The sequence below is a fragment of the Chrysemys picta genome, chromosome 3, assembly GCF_011386835.1.
Source record: "Chrysemys picta bellii isolate R12L10 chromosome 3, ASM1138683v2, whole genome shotgun sequence".
NCBI lineage: Eukaryota > Metazoa > Chordata > Testudines > Emydidae > Chrysemys > Chrysemys picta.
In genome coordinates this window covers 113855510-113876633 of record NC_088793.1, presented here as the reverse complement: position 1 = coordinate 113876633, position 21124 = coordinate 113855510, and the positions used below count along the sequence as shown (strand labels likewise).

General features: G+C 44.3%; 1 long non-coding RNA gene across 1 annotated transcript in view; it reads right to left on the bottom strand.

Annotated features, from left to right (window-relative positions):
* LOC135982643 (uncharacterized) overlaps positions 1 to 20063 on the bottom strand; it is a 31368-nt gene extending 11305 nt beyond the window's left edge. The window contains exons 1-2 of the long non-coding RNA XR_010600123.1: positions 19659 to 20063; positions 1694 to 1820 (exon numbers count right to left, since the gene is read on the bottom strand). This is a non-coding gene — a long non-coding RNA (uncharacterized LOC135982643). The remainder of the gene's footprint in view (positions 1 to 1693; positions 1821 to 19658) is intronic.
* Between the last annotated feature and the right edge of the window lie 1061 nt (positions 20064 to 21124).

Sequence of the window (21124 nt, the reverse complement as noted above, 5' to 3'; positions counted from 1 at the left end):
GTCAGAACCTTAGATCTTTCAGCCATTCAAATACACAGGTTTGTGCTGTAGCTATACTGCCTGCCAAATAATTAGTTTCTCTCCATTATTCCCATTCTGCAATCTAACAGAACAATACAGACACCCAACTTAGTATATTTACCCTGGACTTATCATTATAACTTCTATGTTACCAGGTGCCACACTCAAAACTTTAGGGTTTGCTTTAGAGTCCGCTGGAATCCTGAGCTTTTAGGCTCAGCTCCTTCCTCATCTAATGCTTGGGTAACAGAAGCTTGAGAAGCATCAGGCACAGTGGCTGCAATAAGAGCAAACCTCCATTGGATCTGGCATCTGAGAACTTGTCAAAAGATTAAATGTCCGCAATTGTATGTGTGCACAAGTTTGTTTACATGCTTTGATGTGGGAGGGAAAAAATGTTGATGTCATTAGTTATTTGTAGAAAACCGCCATGCTGGCAGTGCTAGAGAGACGAAAATGAAACATGGAACTGGAGCTGTGCCCTAGTTCCTTAAAAAAGGCTGTCTGCACGGAGCCTATTCTAACACTGATGGGAAGCTCCCATTGTCGTCAATAGGTATTAGATCAGGCTCATGGTGAGAAGTTGTATTCATTCTTCCACCCGTCTGTTACAACTGAGTTTAGAACTGCACTGGGCAAAGCACTTGGGGAAAAAAAAAAAAACAACAATGTCGGAAACAACCATTCACTAGCCAAGGGATAGACTAGGTCAGCGGTTCTCAAACTGTGGGTTGGGACCCCAAAGTGGGTTGCAGCTCTGTTTTAATGGGGTTGCAGGGCTGGCGTTGGACTTACTGGGGCCTGGGGCCGAAGCCCGAGCCCCACTGCCCAGGGCCAATCCCAAGCCTCACCGCCTGGGGTCAAAGCCGAAGCCTGAGGGCTTCATCCCTGGGTGGCAAGGCTCAGGTTACAGCTCCCCCTCCCCCAAAACCTGCGGCTGAAGCCCTTGGGCTTTGACTTTGGGGGGTTCCCCCGCTCAGGGCAGTGGGGCTCAGGCAGGCTTGGGCTTCGGTCCCCCCTCCTGGGGTCTTGTAGTATTTTTTGTTGCCAGAAAGTGGTCAGAGCGCAATGAAGTTTGAGAACCCCTGGACTAGGTCACCAAATGGGTCTGTTCTCTACCTCATGCTTCTATTATTCACTATGGAAACTGTACACACGATTCAGCTGTTCCAAAGCATGTTGCACTAAGGAAGACTGAAGTGTTTAAAAAAATTCAAAGGGGAAGGGGGAAAATGGAAGTAAGGGGGAAATTACAGCTTTAAAAAATATACAGGAAAAGTGAAAAAAAAAAAACATAGAAAGAGTTCCTTTTGCTGAACAGGACTATTCACTGTTTTATACTCCAGCAATCTGCCTTCCCCCAAAGGACATATTTCCAGTCTAAAACTATACAAGGAGACATAGTCCTATTCATACTGTAGGGCCATTCATGAGTAATATTATAAAATATTGGCAAATGCCTCTTTTACATCCTAAGAAGGTCAAAGACATTTATTAAAATTGGTCCATTTGAAAGTGAAGACCTCCAGACGTGTTTGGAGAGGAAATAAGAACTATTTTCTTTTATTGCAGCGTGGCCTCCTCTTGCCCATATACCTTTTAGAAAAAGACCACAGCTTTCAGTTCCTGTGTGACTCTCGGGATATTAAATATTTTGTGCATTGTTTCATACCTTGCCAAGCAGCTGTCATCTCAAAACCTCTTCTCCCCCATCCTCACATGATGCCAAAGAGTATCCAGCACTCATCCACCAACCTGTAGCAGTGTGGAAAACACTGAACCAGTTGGAAACCCTAGTACTGAAAGAGAGGGAAGATTTTAGAGACCTCTTGGCTGAGTGACTGAAAATGCCTGCCGAAGAAACTAAAACACCCATTCTTTTGGGATGGATCCTCAACTTAGTAAAAGATGCTTTTATAAAGATTTTAACTTGTTGCATTTCTTCATCAAAGCCCCAGTGCAGCAAAGCACTTAAGCCGAGGTTTAAGTCCCATTGAAATTCAAGAGAGTCGAGATGGGTGAGGCAATAGCTTTTATTAGACCAACTTCTGTTGGTGAAAAAGACAAGCTTTTGAGCTCCACAGGACTCTTGTTCAGGTAAGCAGAGCCCTCTGGAGCTCAAAAGCTTGTCCTTTTCACAAACGGAAGTTGGTCCAATAAAAGCTATTATGTCACTCACCAGGGCCGGCTCCAGGCACCAGGCAACCAAGCACATGCTTGGGGCGGCACCTGGTGTGGGGCTCGGCGGGGCAGCGCTTTGCTTGGGGCAGCAAAAGAGTTAGAGCCGGCCCTGTCACTCACCTTGTCTCTTTCATATCCTGGGACTAACATGGCTACAGCAACATTGAAATTCAAGGCACTTGTGCATATGCTGAAGTGTCTTGATGACAAAGGTCCTCAAGCACAAACAAAACTCCTTCATTACACAGCTAGCACAAATAACATGTTACAGCCAACAAGTAGTCATCTAGGCAGAATACAACCAGAGCAGGCTATATACACATTACAAAGCCTGGCCCAATTTTGAAAAGTTCAGGTTCCAGCAGTTCAGAGCACAGGAAGGGGGATAGGAGAGAGAAAAAGGAAACAGACTTCTCTTTCCCTCCCACCCAAGTGGTTTGCCAATAGCTTCCCTCAGTCTGCTCCACATGAATCTGCAGCCAGGGTGGATTAGGAGATGACAGGCTTTCCTACCCACTTTCAGATGTCAACAGCTTCCAATTAACAGATAAGAGTCTGTCACTATGGGACCAATTTGTTATCTCTTCTCATCCCCTGCCACCCTCTCCAGCAGATCTTGCTCCTTTGCTCCCTACCTTAAGATGGGTTTGTGAGATATGAAAGCAGAATCATTTTTTACACAAATTGAATGAGGAGTTGAGGAGCATGGCCTTGTGCCTAAAGGACAGGACTAGGAGAGTAGAGATCTGGGTTCTCTCCCAACTTTGCAACTGGTTAACTTATGACCCAGTGCAAGTCACTCAACTTATCTAGACTTCTGTTTGTCTTTCTGGAAGACAAGGATAATACCACCTCCTTCCCTCCCAGCGGTTCATTCACTAATGGTAACTTAGCATTGTGAGATCCTCAGATGGGAAGCTCTATAGAACTGAAAAGTCCCATTATTATTTTTAGAGTGTTCCTAAATTCACCACAATGCCCTGAATCACCTCCTCTCATGAGAGGGTGCTCTACTGGTGGGCGGGTGGGAGGGCAGGCAGACAATGCCTTAGGGTTTTCTTAGGAACTTTCCTAAACCACAAGGATCCTGAGAATGCTAATACCTTCTGCATCTGATTCCAGGGGACCCCATGCACCTGCAACTCCCTGACAGCATGGCTCCCATGCCACCAAGTTTCTCCCCACCTGCATCACGTTGAGTTTCCCCAGGTTGGAGGGAGCCATGGAAAAGTTAAGACAGCCCAAGGCTGCATTAATTCCCTGCTAGCTTTTCCACAATTTCCAAACAGAGGTAACAGTGCATTGGGGTTGACTAATCCTGCCCCACTCCACATAAGAACTGGGAATGGGGATCCTCTGCAGACCTGATATTGGCCAGAAGATCTGGCCTAGAATCTATGTGAAATAATGATAAGGGTACACCAGGCACCTGAATGCAGACTCTTCCCTTTGCAGTGACATCAGCAGTTCCCAGGCAGGAGTAGAAAGCATGGATGTTTGCCAGTTTCATGTTGCCTGGTAATCACTGCTGACTCAGAAACAAGCATTAATGTGACATGGTTGCTGTATCAGCAGGTTTTCTTATAACTAGAGAGACTTTTCCCGCAGGATTTACCTGCAAGGTCATCTCTGCACAGATTGCTGCTAATTCCGTGAAAGCTTTTATGAGTTTTAAATGACAGAATGTCTTCATTGGGTCAACGGCTAGGGAAGGATGGGGATCAGATACGTTGGGAGTTGGAATCTAGCCTGGACCCTTTGTGTTTGCCTTCAACCAAATGTAAATAGAAGAAACCAGGGGTAGATCTCTGTCAGGATCAACCACTCAGCACCAGGAAAGGTTAAGGGCTACATTTTCAAAAATGGTAACGTGCAGCTGCCTAAGAGAGAGAAAGCACAGGCTGACTATCCATTTTGAGAAGAAAGAATGTGAGGACAAACACTCTGAAAATGATCAAGTGCACCAAAATGTGTGTAGGTGCAGTGTGTGATGTACCAATGCAACCAACTGCACCGAGCAAAAGTGATGGTTTCTTGCTTAACACAAATAAAGCACCCACAACAGGCGGTGTACTTCCTGCAGAATTCCCAAGCTCCTGGTCACACTGTTTGACCAAGAAATATTTCCTCCCATTGCCATCAGGAAGGAAGTGCATTCCAGACCCCATTCCCAACATCAAATACTAGCTATAGGAGAAACCAAAAGGGAAAGATAAAGGAAAGCCAGCTATCTAGTACCTCTTAGCTGAGCTGATAACTGGTGGATCCTGAAAATGAAGAATCATGTGACCAAATATGTCGGGGTGTGTCTCACCACAGCGACATCTCCGGCGGGCTGTCTTGGGGATTAGCTCTGCTAGCCAGTGCGCCCTCTTCTGGTGGTATCTCGCTGCTATCACTTCTGCTCCAGGACCCACATTACACTCAGGGCTGTGGTATCCTCTTCAGTAACACGGCCCTCCGACTGTGTCACGCTCTGTTCTTCCCACTTCCAGGGGACCTGCAGTCCACTGTCCAGCCACTTCCCCCAGTGGCAACTGCAGCCAATTGTCTGGCCACTTCTTGGTGGGAAGGGGGGGAGAGGGGGAGACCCAGGCCTGCCCGCTACTCTGGGTCCCAGGCCAGGGACCCTGTTGATGGCTTCCACTTACTGCATCCCCTCCAACTTCCCAGTTCATTTCCCTGGGCCACTTCCCTGCAGCCCTCAGCACCTTCTTCGCCTTTACCTCAGGGCTTAAGTCTGCCGTTCTTAGCTACTAGCCAGGAGCTCTCTCTAGCTTCCTCAGTCCCGGCTGGCAGCACTGCTCTGCCCAGAGTGTTGGCACTCCTTCCTCCTGCTAGGAGCCTGATTTTCCCTCCTCAAGCTCCAGGCAGCCACTGAAGCTGCTCTGCCCTGCAGTTCTTCTTATATAGGCCTGCCAGGCCATGATTGTCTGCTCCTCTCAGCCCTTCTTTGATTGACTGCCCTTTGTGCAGCCACCCTAGGACGCTATTAACCCCTTAGAACCCAGTGTGGGGCAGACACCCCATCACATCAAAACATATTCCTGGAATCATTTGGCAAGTCAAATAACCATTAAGAGCCCATCTACTCTACAAATATAACTATATTTTAGAAAAACTGGCTGCACAGTTAGTGTTGGACAACATTATATTTGCTAATGTGGATGGGAAAAGAGGGTTCTCTAGTTATGTTATAGAATGTGTTATATCCTAGGTGTTGATCAGAGTACCACTAAGCACCTATATTGGCATTTGCTTTGGAGAGATGTACCAAAACCCCATGACTCAGATGCAAAAATGAATGTTCAGCGATGGCTGGGGTGAGTGCTGTGTGCCTTTCAAATGGCACCAACATTCCCTTTCTCTAAACTCATGATTTGAGCTGTCAGAGGCCAGGTATATTGGCCCTGACTATTGGTGAAACAATCCATGAGTTGTCACAGTTAATGGATTCAGAGCAAGACAAATACTGCAAAAATGTTTCTGCAAATACTGAAAGCAAGTTAATTTAATAAAGTTGAGTGGCCACTTGTGCCAGTTGCATATTCACATTCCATGAACATTCGCTCTGTCAAACTTAATGGCATGAATGTTCACAAAAACAAATTTCAAAGCTGAATGCATGTTTGAAGAAATTAATTTTTAAATTTGTGTTAAACATGGTGATGTGCTCACCAACCAGGGAACAGAAGAAAAAAAAATCAGGTGATTTACTTGCCTAATTACAGCTAAGCAAAATAGCTTGAAGATTAAGTATTGAATGTTTGCAGTGATCTGTTTGCCCTCAATATACAGAGTGAAAAAAATCAAACACAAAAATTGAATAAACTCAAATAATGATTAAATTCAAGGAAATTAGAATTTGTTTGCACAAGCAGCTACCTTCATTAAATAATTCATTTCAAATTGTTTGTTCAGCTTGGATCAGAAGGTGAGAGAGTTGAAAACCCAAAGGGAGAAAATTTCAGGGAGATGATATAACCTGTCAGTCTCGGTGCTATTGGCAAAAGCCACTCAGGGTACGTCTACACATACAGCGCTGCAGTGGCTCAGCCATACCAATGCAGCTGTGCTGCTGTAGCACATCTGGTGAAGACACTCTATGCCGACAGGAGAGAGCTCTCCCACTGGCATAATAAAACCACCTCAGCGAATGGCAGAAGCTATGTTGGTTGGAGAAGCTTGCCCGCCAATATAGCACTGTGTGAACAAGCGCTTGCTGGTGTAGTTTATGTTGCTCAGGAGGGTGGGTTTGTTCACATCCCTGAGTGACACAAATTAAGCTGACATAAGCTGTAGTGTAGACATAACCATAGTCTATATGGCAAACTGACACTAAGGATCCATTGCTACAAGTACACGTATGTTCACAATATTTAACTCTTCAAGGAACATAGACATGAGCCATAAGAATGTACCAAAATGCAGATTGCACTGAAGTTGTGGATTTTAAATATCATCCAACAGGACTACATACAACTCAGAATCATTACAAGGAAGCTGCTGGTTGGAATAATGCCCAGTGACCTTGTAAAATTACGTAATACTGAAGGGACCACAATGTTCCCCCCCACAATCGTCAAGAAATCGAACATAATCCCAGGAAATCCTGTACTATTGACAAAAGATGTTGTCATTGTAACGTGCGCTTTACAGCTCCCCCTCAGATACGATTGGACATTTCCAAATGAAGTCATTGCAAGTGCACACAGCATGCATCAGCGCTGAATGGTGATCTCTAAATACCTTCTTATTTCTCTAATGTGAAATGCCAAGAGGTAGGAACAACACAGGATATTTATTCTAAACATCCTGACACCAGTATCACAGACTATGCAGCCAATCCCAAATAGTCAGTTACTGTCTAAAAATACAATTAATCAGTTGACAATGTGTTCAATGTGTGCAAACTCAACCCTGACCGAGAGTGAGAAATGCTAGGCTGTACCAGTGCTTGTCTGACCAGTCCCAAAATAATGGCCTGGATCCCCCCCCCCACACACACACTACTATGGTAAAAACCTATAGGAAAGGATTTAGGGGGAGGCAATCTCCATAAAGAGTTGTTCCCCCTATCACTGCTGGGCCAGAAAACAAGTAAGAGAATGATTCTGTAGCCTAGTGGTCAGGGCTCCCACCTGGGAAGTGGGAGCCTCTGGGTCCAGTCACTCAAATTATTTATCCAAGTGGAATAGCTTCAGCACGAGAGATGGAGGAAGCCCCACATCAGAATATCCCATAGCCCAGTGGTTAAAGCTCCTCAGAGGTAGGAGATCCCTGTTCAAATCCTCTTGCCTTTCAGGCAATTTGGGGAGGGGGAGAACTGAACCTGGGTTTTCCACATTCCAGGGAAGTGCTCTCTCCACTGGGCTAAAAGTTATATGATGGGCACCCCCACCTCTTCAGTGGAGGCCAGATTTTGAACAAGGCCCAATCTAGTAGGCAGCCTCTGAGTATGCCTACAATTGGGCCTCATATGTGACTTAGGGAGGCAAACACCTATCTTTCCTTGGTTCTTGGATTGCTCCAGGCCTTAGGCAGGCAACGGGGAAGGCAGATGCCTAGAGGGTGGCAGCATTTGGCATTCCCAGAAGCAGAAACGTAGGTGCCTAAGAAACTCTTACCTTGACAACTTATACTCCTGGGGGAATTCTGCGCCACTGCACAATTTCGCAGAATTCTCTGCTTCTCCTGCAGAATTTTTGGCTGCCACTAGGGGCTGCTGGACTCTGCAGAGCTCAGTTCTGGTGGGGCTAGAGGCTGCTCGCTCTTTGAGCCTCATTCTCCCGGGACGGGAGAGGGCCTGGGAGGCCCAGCTCTGGCAAAGGGTGAGGAAGGACAGGTCTGCACCACACCACGTCCCCCAGCGGGACAGTAAAGAAGCTGGGGGAGTAACAGCTCTGTGGGAGCTGGGGGCACCCCACAGCTGGAGTCTGGGGGGAGGGGAAGGGATTGCAGGTGAGTGGGCTCTGGGGGCCCCACACAGCCCCATCCAGCACCCACCAACTGGAACTGGGTTGTTGTAGGTTTTTTTAAACTCTCTACTCCTGTGGGGAATCTTTTTTGCTGTGGTCTGTATTGTTGACTAACTTGTTGACAGGTATTTTGAAATAAATTACCAAAATAATTGAAACTGGAGTGATTATATTGAGTTATTTTGAAAAATTATATATGTAGAATTTTAAAATATTGTGCACAGAATTTTAAAATTTTTGTTGCAGAATTTCTCCAGGAGTAAAATTAGGTACCTTTTGATTTTAGACGCTGACAGGGTTAGGTGGCAGCTGAGCTGGTGTTTTGTGGATCACAGTGGACCTTAAAACTGGGACTTAGGTCCCTAAATAGCTTTGTGGATTGGTGCCTATTTCCATCACCCCTTACTTGCTTTGAATAGTACCTCACCCCACCAATTAGCCACCTTTTCTTCTTAGTTTTATAAGGATACAGTGATCAATATGTTGGGCTTCGTGGTGCGCACCTGTCATCCTAGGGAGGTTGGGAGGCTAAACTTGGCAGATCGCTTGAGCTTATGGGTTCTGGGCTGCACTGTGATAAGCCAATCAGGTGTCTGGTGCCACTGAAAGCCTGGCCAGCAGGTGGCTGAAGGACTGGCTAGAACAATACAAATCAGTGCTATCTCTGTGAGGGTTGATGGACCAATTGGACAAGGTGACAGTGATCAGCACAGGCCCTACCTGAGCAGACATTCCCCTGCTCTGAGAGAAATGAGTGTAGTAGGGTAAAAGGATGAATTAATTCAGTGTTAACAGTTAACTCTTCATCATCCTCAGTACAGCTCTCCCGCCTGTAGCCACCCATCCTCCACAAAAAACCTCTCTCTCTCTCTCACACACACACACACACACACACACACACACACACACACACACACACACACACACTTCTTTTTCAATCATATCAGGATGCAGGTGTGATGGGAAGGAAAGTGCTGGAGGAGAATGTTAGTCTGCTCTTAACAATGGTTTCCTCCTTTCACTAAGCCCTCCTACATTTCCCCTAGAAAAAAAACGTTATCTGATCTCTCTGGCATCTTGAATGGGAGTTTAGCTTACAACAATGCCACTACAGTATGTAGGAAGCTTACTGCAGTATTATTGCCATAGGGTCTTTCAGGTCTGTTAATTAGCTTGGGGAATCAAATTGATCGCCTCTCTCCTACTTCTCCCTTCCACACAAAGCCATGAATTTTCATGAATTTGTCCTTTTCTTTATCAATTTACAGTGCTCAGACTTCCCAGACAGATTTTCCTCTTTAGCAACTATTTCACTGGAAGAATGAAAAATGAGTTCTACTTTCCTCACAAGCCTGCAAACATTTTTCCCTTGGTTGTCTGCACGGCCCATAGTGGCAACCAAGCAAAGCATGCAAGAATCAGTTAATCAAAGTACAATACAAGTAACTTACAAAGATCATACCTACCTAAGCATCATTCACACAGTATTCTAAGTGTCCTTTTGCCCTAATAGTGGATGATGCCTTTTACTGTACTGTTCCAGCCAGTGGCTGTCTCATACTAATACATTACTTTCCTCTTCATGAAAGGCAGGACAACACAGACTATAGATGAGGATTATTTACCATTTTGTATTAAATAGAAATCTGAAATCACCACTGGAAAGAACCAAAATGCAGAGGAAAAAAAAAACAGTCAACAAGGATTTTATGTTCCCACCTACACATTTTGTTCCCCTCAGTGCACAGAGTTCATTGCTGACAGAGTGTGCATGACATTAAAATATTTCTGAAGTGTTTATCCACTCCTTGTTGGCCTCCTACATTTCCAGTATTCTTTCAGTATGTATGACTTTTACGGGAAGAACATGTGCATGATTAATGAGCACACAAAGACAAGGCTTAGGCACATACAACACAGATATGAAATCTGGAAAAACGATGTGTTCAGCAAAAGTGAGAGCGGGTTATCAGGAGATCATCTGTGTTTCAAGGACTGCTTTGTTATTTTTTTCTCCTGAGTTTCCTATGTGGACTACTCTTTACACTCAAACATGCTTTCCAGTAACCATATACAGAAGGATAAAGAGAGGCACAAAGGTGTTAAATGATTTGCTCAAGGTCACAGAGGGGTCAGGAATAGATCTCTTGGCTCCAAGTCCTGGGCTTTAACCACCAGGCTATCTTCCTACCACAAATACTATTGTACTTTGTGTATTACATCTACTGTCTACCATTAAAATGTACAGAATGTGTAATAGGAATTCATGTAGAATTCCTTAGCTCTTAAGGGAGGGGATTGGGGGGGGCAGAACCTTTTCAAAGGCACAGAGGGCAGCTAGGCAACCAGCTCACATTGACTTTCAGTGAGAGTTGGGTACTAGCTCCCTTAAGCCCCTTTCAAAATTCCAGCCAACATACATGGAGTACTTAATTTCTCAACTTTAACATTATGTTAAAGCTAGTTTGCATGTCTCGTATCTGTACACACAAACTGCATTTCACCCCTGGCTGCCTCCCATTTTAGGCTTTCTTCAGACAGAAAGCTGCTCTGTTCTAGTTCTTAAGGGAGAGGAGGGATAGCTCAGTGGTTTGAGCATTGGCCTGCTAATCCAAGGGTTATGAGCTCAATCCTTGAGGGGGCACTTAGGGATATGGGGCAAAATCAGTACTTGGTCCTGCTAGTGAAGGCAGGGGGCTAGACTCAATGACCTTTCAGGGACCCTTCCAGTTCTAGGAGATAGGTATATCTCCATAAGAGAGAGAGAGAGTGTGTGCACGCGCGCATTGGCCTGCTAAACCCAGGATTGTGAGTTCAATCCTTGCAGGGGCCATTTAGGGATCTGGGGCAAAAATCTGTCTGGGGAGTGGTCCTGCTTCAAGCAGGAGGTTGGACTAGATGACCTCCTGAGTCCCTTCCAATCTTGCTATTCTATGATTAAGACCACTTTAGTTTGTAACATAAAAGAAGTTGTGTATTAAGCTATTTACTTATAGGCCTGATTCTCATTAACACTAAGGTTGATTTACACTCTTTCTGGCAGTGGAAAAGTCTTAAATTAGTGTAAATATACCATATTGCCCACTCTAAAGCCCCTTTCTGTTGCCAGAGTGGCATAACATTGCTCTTTAGTGTAAGTGAGTTTGCACTGATTAGTAGTAGAACAGTGGAGAAAATGTTCAACTGCAGATAATGTTGTTTTCCATAATTAATTAACTGCCGTAGCAGTAGCCAAAGAGAGGTGAATGCCATCACAAGTAGGGAAATCACTCCCAAATATCTTTCAGTCACGTAGCAGAACTGTAACATGGGACTCCCATGAGTCATCACCAGCCATGGCACATCAAGGCTGAAATGGTTTATGACTTACATTTACAAGTGAAGTCTTTTGAATTAGCTAGCATTGGAAAAGTTTGTATGAAGAAATTGGCCAGCTGCTATGATCTAACTGCAAGTCGGATAGGCCTGTGGAGATTTGAGCAGGAGTATAGAGGTGTAAGTGGGCATTAGGGAGATGAGTGAAAATAAATGGGAAATATACAAAAGAATAACGGGGCCCTTTCTTGGTCAGGATGTATCAGAGGGACAACAAACATTTATTAAAGCAACATCATCTATGTGACAGTCTGTTTGAGTGACTAACTCGAAGCACATCTATAGTTTATCTATCAAGCATAAAGTTAAAATGAAATTATAAGGATTTATAGTTACAGGAAAATGAAATCTCAAGTGATTTAGCAATATGCCAAATTTTTAATTAGTGTGCAAACCCTTTTTGACCCTGCACCCAAGAGCCCATGTTTCGCGTAGTGTAATTATGCCATCTAGTGGTCGCAAGGTAACAACAATTAATTCAATTCTTGCTAGTCATTACTTTGCACATTTCCTTGTTGACAGTTAGAAGCAGATAGAGATGGAAAATCATTAAAGCTACACAAAGGACAATTGAACAGTTAACCGATAAGTGCCAAGGCTTTATTTAGGAAAATAAATTAGAAAATCTAGAAAATAACTAATTAAAATCAAGCAACTTCTTCCAACATTTAATAGCGTTCCAGTTCTTAAAAAGCACAACAAACATTCTTAAACAGCTTTGATGTTCAGAATCTAAGATGCATGGAGAAAAGATCCATTTATATATTTTAATTGCCATTGCTTATGGAAAGGTAGTTTCAGTTAAAAAAATTACAGTCATGTAGAGTACAATCCATTATTATAAAGGCTGCATCACACAGAATAACCCACTGGAGGGATATTCCCCCTCTCCCCCAACCCAATTACTTGATGCCGTGGGATCTTTGCAACTTGAAACCGATAGGTTGGGGTGAAAGAGGTACAGTTTCACAATCACGGAGTAGGTAGTGATCTTGAGTTCTGCAGGGGAAATCCCATAGACTTTGGGCCTTTGTCCACTCTACCTCCCACATCCAATAGGGTTTGAAAGCATGAATACTAGTAGGCCAGCACTAACGTGTCTGAATTCTGAAGTGAATTTCGATTCAATAACATTTGCAACTCTTTCACATTTGTTTTCTACAAACATTCAAGCATTCCACCTTTACTAGTACAAATACACATGAAAAACTAGTGTTTAGCTATTTGGTCATAAAATCTGAAAATTCACTCTGGATTAGTTACAGAGGTCATAAAGTATTGCTTTTCTACACTGATTGGATGACTTGCAACTAACCAGCGTAGCACAAGGTTAGAATATTGCAATCAAATTTACCAGGGACACTGTGTTATCTAATTACAGCATGAATGAGAAATTGTATGTTCAGTTGCAATTCAAATGATCCATAGAACATCAATTATGTGCTAAAGAAACTCACAATTAATTCTGAGTAATGACTAAATTCATGAATTTCACAGCCAATTCCCAGACCATTTACCAACACAAATCGGAAGGCAATACTCACCAGATAAGTTACTCAGTTCTATTCAGAGGAGAGGAGGATGGTTTCATGATGAAAATTCACGGCAGGCACTTAACGTTGACAATTGATGGGCAGATGGTTTGCTGTGACCCTTCCTTATTACACGGCTCATAACTGTCTCGCTGCTACTTCGTACTTTTCCTGATTGTTTATTGTATCAAGGTGCTGTATCTTGTCTTAAGCTTCAATTGTAAGCTCTTTTGGGCAGGGACCATCTCTGTGTTATACCATCTCATACTATCAAGTATCAGGGGGCAGCCGTGTTAGTCTGTATCTACAAAAACAACAAGGAGTCTGGTGGCACCTTAAAGACTAACAGATTTATTTGGGCATAAGCTTTCGTGGGTAAAAACCTCACTTCTTCATCTTTAAGGTGCCACCAGACTCCTTGTTGTTTTCATCTCATACGATGTTAGTAAGAGACAGTCTCTATATAGTTTGAAAATCTCACTACTGTGCAATCAGCTATACTTTACATGCACAGGATTTCTTGTGAATTTTGATTAACAATTGTTTTATTCAAAACCTCTTAGCTATCAGACACGTACTCTTTAAATGGAAATAGTTTGCACAGGGAAACTCTTGCCTTACAGAGTTTTGTAGGCTGAGCTCCTAACCATAAGTAGGAAACAGTCACCACCATCTATTGTGGACATGAGAGTAATTTAGCTCTTTGGGATATGTCTACAGGCTATTTCCTCCCATTGTTTAAAAAACAATTGTGTATTTCCAAATTGCTTCTACAGGACAGTCTAGTTTGGATGATCAATTATAGGAACACTGCTTCTAAACCCAAAGCATGGCATTTAAAGATAAACATATTTTTATTTATAAGAAATGCAGAGATTTTCATATGTTAGTATGATTTAGCATGAGGAGAGTGACCCATTTATCTGTGACATCAGCCTAAAGCTCCTACAACTTGATAAGCCATGAGCGATCTTAATAAGATCAAGTGGGGCTGTTACTCCAGCTGTAAATCCAGAGGAAAACAAATATCATAGTTCTCTTTAGACCAGCACCTCTACATTCATTTCATGTTCAGTAAGCCTGTTATTTAAGAGGATTATTCAATTTTTTTTACTGTCACATGGAAATGTGACACCAGAGGGGTTTGACTTTTCAAATCTTCTCACAAAGATCCTTCCAAAATAGCCTTCTTTGGTCCTAAGTTTATATAGAACTTGTTCCATTATAAAGATTAAAAAAAAAAAAAAAGAATTGTAGTTGTATTGCTAGCAATCAAGTTAGCCCAATAGGATTTTACCTTCTAACTCTTGTGAAGTAAGGTTCTTCTCCTAACCCAGTGCTACCTAGCATAGGCATCTTGACGTTTAAAAGAGAGGAGAAGCATCCTGCAAAATTTAGACTTACAAAGATGTTCATAGTTGTGGTTCTATTTGACGGAACAGGTAAACAGAAATAGATCTAATAGATAAGGCATTGGTGGGAAAGCTCAGCTTTGTACAGAAAGTTATCAATGGCCATAAACAAACTTTGGAATGGAGAAGAAGCAGCCCAAGGTGGGGGTAGAGAACAAGTTCAATAGTGAGAATAGAATTTTTTTTAAAAAGGGGGGGGAATCTCTCTCAGTTTTTTAATAAAAGATTTTCTTAGTGTTGGTGATTTATTGCTTATCATTTACTCTTGGCTTTGTGCCAAAACAGGTTTAAGAAGGGACAACTCAGCCTGTCTGTCAACAGAAGGTGATGGGATCCAAAGTGACAAGCAGCGTTACATAACAAGCAGCAGCTGGGAGCTATGTCTGCTGTCTGAGCCACAGCAATGGGTGACTCACATCTCCTCTGTAGGTCTCCAGCATGGAGGTGGGAGGGTCCTAGAGTTCAGGCTGCAGCCCAAGCCCAAATGGCTACACCAGTTAAACAGCCCCTTCGCCCGAGCCAGCTAAAGGAAGCAGGTGCTTGGGGCGGCCAATGGAAAGGGGCGGCACGTCTGGGTCTTCGGCAGCAGGTCCCTCAGTCCCTCTCTCCTCTTTGCCGCTGAAGTGCCATCGAAGAGGAAGAGAGGGAGCGAAGGACCCGCCGCCGAATTGCCGCAGAAGAATGAAGCGGCGCGATTGAGCTGCTGCCAAAGTGCCGCCGATCGGCTTTTTTTTTTTTTTTTTGGTTTGCTGCTTGGGGCAGCAACAAAGCTGGAGTCGGCCCTGGGGCCAGCTGTGGGTTTTTAACTGCAGTGTAGACATAACTGTACTGAACTGTTCTCTTAGGGTAGCAGGCATATAATGACACCTATATTCTTGAAAGCAATGTTTTGTCTTTCTGTAAAAAGGGGGCAAGAAGGGGGGACAAGACACTACTTTCTGTTCATACATTTAGCAAGACCCAATCCCTGCCCTGAGAAGCTTACAACCTAAAAAGACAAGTGAGAAATGCAGGGTGGAAAAGAGGGACAAAATATGCACAGTTAAAAAATATATACATTGCCTGTCCGTCTCACTTAGCCATTAGTAATTGGCTAATTACTTGTAGGCATCACAGTAGAGGTAGGTCTGAGGGAGAGATTTGAAGAAGAAGGAGATGATTTTATTAAGCAGTTCAAGGAGGGTCTTCCATGCCATTTACTGCTAATGGAACAACACATTGGGATCAGTAGCATAGCTAGGGGGGTGCAGGGGAAGCAGCCGCTTCCGGCACCTTAGTTAGGGGTTACCATGGCGCCAGCAGGCAGGGCCCACGCTCCGCTCTGAAACTTGGCCTACCGAGCCGGCGCTGGGCTCCTGCAGGCAAGGGGGGGCAGCACTGCTGGAGGAGCCATGGGGTGGGGCGACACGGCCGGAGGAGCCTGGGGGAGCGAAGCACATGGCGCGGCCGGAGGAGCCATGGGCGGGGGAGGACTGCGGGGGCGGCATGGCACAGCTGGAGGAGGAGCCAAGGGGGCGTGGCCAGAGAAGGAGCCAAGGGGGGGTGCCTTTTTAATGTTTGCTCCCTCTGCTCTTAGAACCTGGCTACGCCATTGATTGGGATGCTAGGTAGAGTTTATGAATGGCTCTGAGGAAGATATTCATATGATTACTTGCTGATACTCTGCTAGGGCTATTGGGTTCCTTGTGGTGTCTGGCTGTTACCTAAGCTATAGTATCCATTTCACCTAATTACTGTTCCACTTTTATAATAACTCCTACCCTATCAAGTTAGTCAACCGCCCTCCCTTCAAAGCTCAGTAGTCTTTCTCTACCTCACCAGCAGTTAATCCAAAAAGTTGGCTGAGAGGAGAGAGAGGAGACTGCAAAAGATTTCTTCTTCCCTTGGGGCTTTTTTCCCCCTCAAGTGATTCTGTCTTCCAAGAACAGCGATATCTGATGTCTCCCTAAGAAAGTCAGAGCTCTTCCTTTCTAGGGGAGTGCTTGAAACCTCTTGTAGATGACTGACCATTCAGATATCAGTCAGATATAATTCTGCTATGCAAAGGGGGGAGGGATAGCTCAGTGGTTTGAGCATTGGCCTGCTAAACGCAAGATTGTGAGTTCAATCCTTGAGGGGGCCATTTAGGGATCTGGGGCAAAAATTTGTCTGGGGATTGGTCCTGCTTTGAGCAGGGGGTTGGACTAGATGACCTCCTGAGGTCCCTTCCAACCCTGATATTCTATGATCCTACTCCATTTAGGAAGGAACACATACAAAATGCGAAATGACTGCCTAGGAAGGAGTACTGCGGAAAGGGATCTGGGGGTCAGAGTGGACCACAAGCTAAATATGAGTCAACAGTGTAACGTTGTTGCAAAAAAAGCAAACATCATTCTGGGATGTATTAGCAAGAGTGTTGTAAGCAAGACATGAGAAGTAATTCTTCCGGTCTACTCTGCGCTGATTAGGCCTCAGCTGAAGTATTGTGTCCAGTTCTAGGCACCACATTTCAGGAAGGAAGTGGACAAATTAGAGAGAGTCCAGAGAAGAGCAACAAACATGATTAAAGGTCTAGAAAACATGACCTATGAGGGAAGATTGAAAAAATTGGATTTGTTTAGTCTGGAAAAGAGAAGACTGATGGGGGGACATGATGACAGTGTTCTAGTACATAAAGGGTTGTTACAAAGAGGAGGGAGAAAAATTGTTTTTCTTAACCTCTGAGGATAGGACAAGAAACAATGGGCTTAAATTGCAGCAAGGGAGGTTTAGGTTGGACATTAGGAAAAACTTCCTAACTGTCAGAGTGGTTAAGCACTGCAATAAATTGCCTCAGGAGGTTGTGGAATCTCCATCATAGAAGATTTTTAAGAGCAGGTTAGACAAACACCTGTCAGGAATGGTCTAAATAACACTTAGTCCATGAGTGCACGGGACTGGACTAGATGACCTCTTGAGGTCCCTTCCAGTCCTATGATTCTATAGCAGGCCTATCTCATAGTGGGCCTTTAAGGTTATAAATTAGAACAGCATCGTGATGCTCAAATCCTGGGCTGACATCCTGGCATAGCAGTACATTTTGGAAACACTACAGATTGTTTCAGGGAAAGATTGAAATATGCTTTTATTTAAACACATTCTTGGTATAAAATGAATCTTACATGGCTTTAAAATTATTCCACTTGCACATTCTTGCTGGGATATTCAAAAGAGCATCGTCAGTCACCCAGCTCCTCAGTTCCTCTGACAATTCCAGCTGGTAGTCAGTATTTCTAGTGACTTTGTTTTCTAAATACATCTTACAATAATAAATATTTAAATTCTTTGTTTTGAAGTCTGCCAGCCACTGCCCAAGTTAATTGACAATTCACCCTGGATTAAAACATAGCTGCTACTGCTATACTTTATACCCTTACGAAACTCTACAAGCTATAGCTGACACCTTTCAATGCATAAGAAAGTCTTGTATTATTTTTCAATGATCTATTTATATTATGCATTTGATCAACATTTATCTTTGTCTGCATTGCAATTATGGATGAAGTAGGTTTTCTATATACATCACCTGTACAGTAACATTACACAGAAAACAAAAAAATTGAAATAAAATCTCTCTCTGAATCTGCTATTGAATGAACTCTGCACAGCATTTGAGGATATAGCTTGTATGAGAGACTCTATTCCAGCGGTTCTCAAATTTTAGCAACCCGAGGACCCCCCATTTTGATTTAAAGTTTTTCAGGGATCCCCGAGCTCCCCCATTCAGCCCTTGTCCCACCCCCTTCCCAGAGGCCATGCCCCTGCCCCGCTCCTTCTCTGAGGCCCTGCCCCCACTCACTCCATTCCCCCCCCCCCCCATCGCTCATTCTCCCACACCCTCATTCACTTTCACCAGGCTGGGGGAGGGGTTGTGGTGCAGGAGGAGGTGCAGGCTTGGGGAGGGAGTTTGGGTACAGGCTCTGGGCTGGGGCAGGGGGTTGGATGCAGGCTCTGGGAGGGAGTTTGGGTGCAGGAAGGGGGGAGGGCTCTAGGAGGGAGTTTAGGTGCAGGCTCTGGGCTGGGGGAGGGTGTTGCGGTGCGGGAGAGAGTGAGGGGTGAAGGCTCCAGCTGGGCGGTGCTTACCTCAGGCAGCTCCTGAAAGCGACTGGCACAACCCTCTGGCAGTGGCTCCTTAGCGGGCAGGTTAGGGGTCCTCCGTATGCTGCCCCTGCCCACAGGCATCACCCCTGCAGCTCCCATTGGCTGCAGTTCCTGGCCAATGGGAGCTGTGGAGTCAGCACTCGGGGTGGGGGCAGTGCACACAGAGACCCCCTGCCCTCTCACAGGGGCTGCAGGAATGTGCCAGCCACTTCTGGGAGCGGTGTGGAGCCAGGGCAGGTAGAGAGTCTGCCTTAGCCCCCGCTGGACTTTTAGCACCTAAAATCTCCCAATTTGGCTTCAATAGCCTCCAGGAGATCCCACCTGATTCCAAGAGATGCTGGGAGAGACAGGGAGGAGTTGATCAGAGGGGCCCACGGACTAACTGGAGTACCCTCGGGGACCCCAGTTTGAGAAACGCTTCTCTATACAAAATAAAAGTTGCATCATAATAGTTCAAACTGGTAGTAGCTAAATAAGGCATAAGATAAGAATGGCCATACTGGGTCAGACCAATGGTCCATCTAGCTCAGTATCCTGTCTTCAGACCGTAGCCAGAGCCAGGTGCTTCAGAGGGAATGAACAGAACAGACAAATATTGAGTGACCCATCCCCTATCAGCCACTCCCAATCATTGCTTGTCAGTATGGCTCTACTACTTAATCATTTTGAATTGCATACATTTTTAGTAGTTTCATAGTACCCTCCTGCTGAAATGTTAGAGTCAATTCTCATATGTTAGGGTGTCCAAGCATATAACTGGATAGAGGGAGGAAGAAAGATGTTTCAGGTGGATCCTATTTATCTGAGAAAGTCATATGAAGTAGCAAAGTGGACTCTCTAGAAAAAAAACACACACCCCCATTTCCCCCCGTTTATAAAATGCATCTCCTGCCACTCTGGTGAAGGTGCAGGAAAGTTCCTTTCATCTTCAACCCATTCCTCCCCTTGCAAGGCTGCTCAGGGACTAGCTACTCCCTGACTCTTCGTGCTTCAGTTTACTCATTGATAAAGCATGAATAACCATTTGCTTAACTCACCAGGACACTGAGGTTCCATTCTTATGTAAAGCATATTGAGATCCTCGGGGGAGGGGGGGGGAGTACATATAAGTACAAAATACTGCTAATTTATCTTATGGGCCAGAAAACTGACCAACTAAAACCTTGCAACACCACTGAATTCACCTCTTTCCAGAACACATTTGCACACTTAAGTTCAGGCCCTCATTAACCTGAGTCAGCAGGTGCTGTATATTATTAACCTTGGTTAGTCCTTGAGATTCTACCAGGACATGTGAGCTTGTGGTAGAGAGCAGCTGTAGCTTAAATACTGGAAGAGATTGTTTCTTTTTCCTGCTGCTAGTTTACAGTATTCTTGATTTTATGTACATGGTCAAGGCTAGACAAGAGGTGGCTCAGGCTGTAACCAATAAAGCCAGTGAAGATTTCTACAGAGAGATAGAATTGGGCTGTGCTTGGAACCAGACCCAGATAAATAGTGAAGGTAGGAAAGGGGTAGGCCCTGGAAGCAGTCTTTAGGACTTACCTTGCATCACTGGGAGAAGTAACTGCTATCCCAAGATATTTGTTTCTCTTTTCTTTTTTTCCTTTACACCATTCCAACTGGCAATGCTGCTGTTCAGCTGCAGGGTGTCTTTAGGAGTGAGCTGGTGGGGAACATGCCTCTTTTATGAAACAAAGTAGAGGGGGCAGGGTGAGTGAGCTAGCCCTAGTCCCAACTACAACGGGTTATACAAATTTCTATTGCAAGCTGCAAATTGTTATATTTATGGGTTTGAGCTCGTTGGATAGTTTGAAAAAATACTAAGCCTGGTGAGGTTTGGGCAATTCACAGCATAGGGCATGAGAATGTCACAAAAGTAGCACTGGAGTCTGACAAGTAGCTGGGGATCACTGCTATGGAGTTGCACCTGGACAGTGTGTAATCAATCAGCTGATTAATGCAGACCCTACATTTAATGCATACGTTTATGACTATCAATTTTTTTTTTTAGCATCTGCATTCACTCTTTTATAAATAAAAGTACTGTGTAGCAAGTGTTTTTAAATGGGGTTGCTGTCTGGGACAGCTCTAGTGGCAACAGTCATTTTAGGAGAAAAAATGAACAACCAACCCAGCCTGTGAACTCTTGTCTCTGCCTTCCAACCACAGCAACAACCTTAATCGTTCGCTAGCAATCCTTTTCTGAAGTGGCTGGTGTGTGAGGAGCTTTGCAAACCACTCCTTGTTTTTAAAGGCTTTTAAAAGGGTGCTGTAATGAGTTTCTTCCCTAAACTCTACCCAGGACACAATCCCTGCCTTAACTCTGGTCATCCTTGCTGCATTCCCTATGTGCATCTGGAATTCACACTTACATCAGAAAATGAAGCCAAGACTTGTACTAATGTCCCTTTGACTATAGTAGAATGATTGGATGGATTCTCTCTGCTCAGCTGGTATCATGATTGCCTGAAATGCAAACTGACCCCCCACTATTAATCCC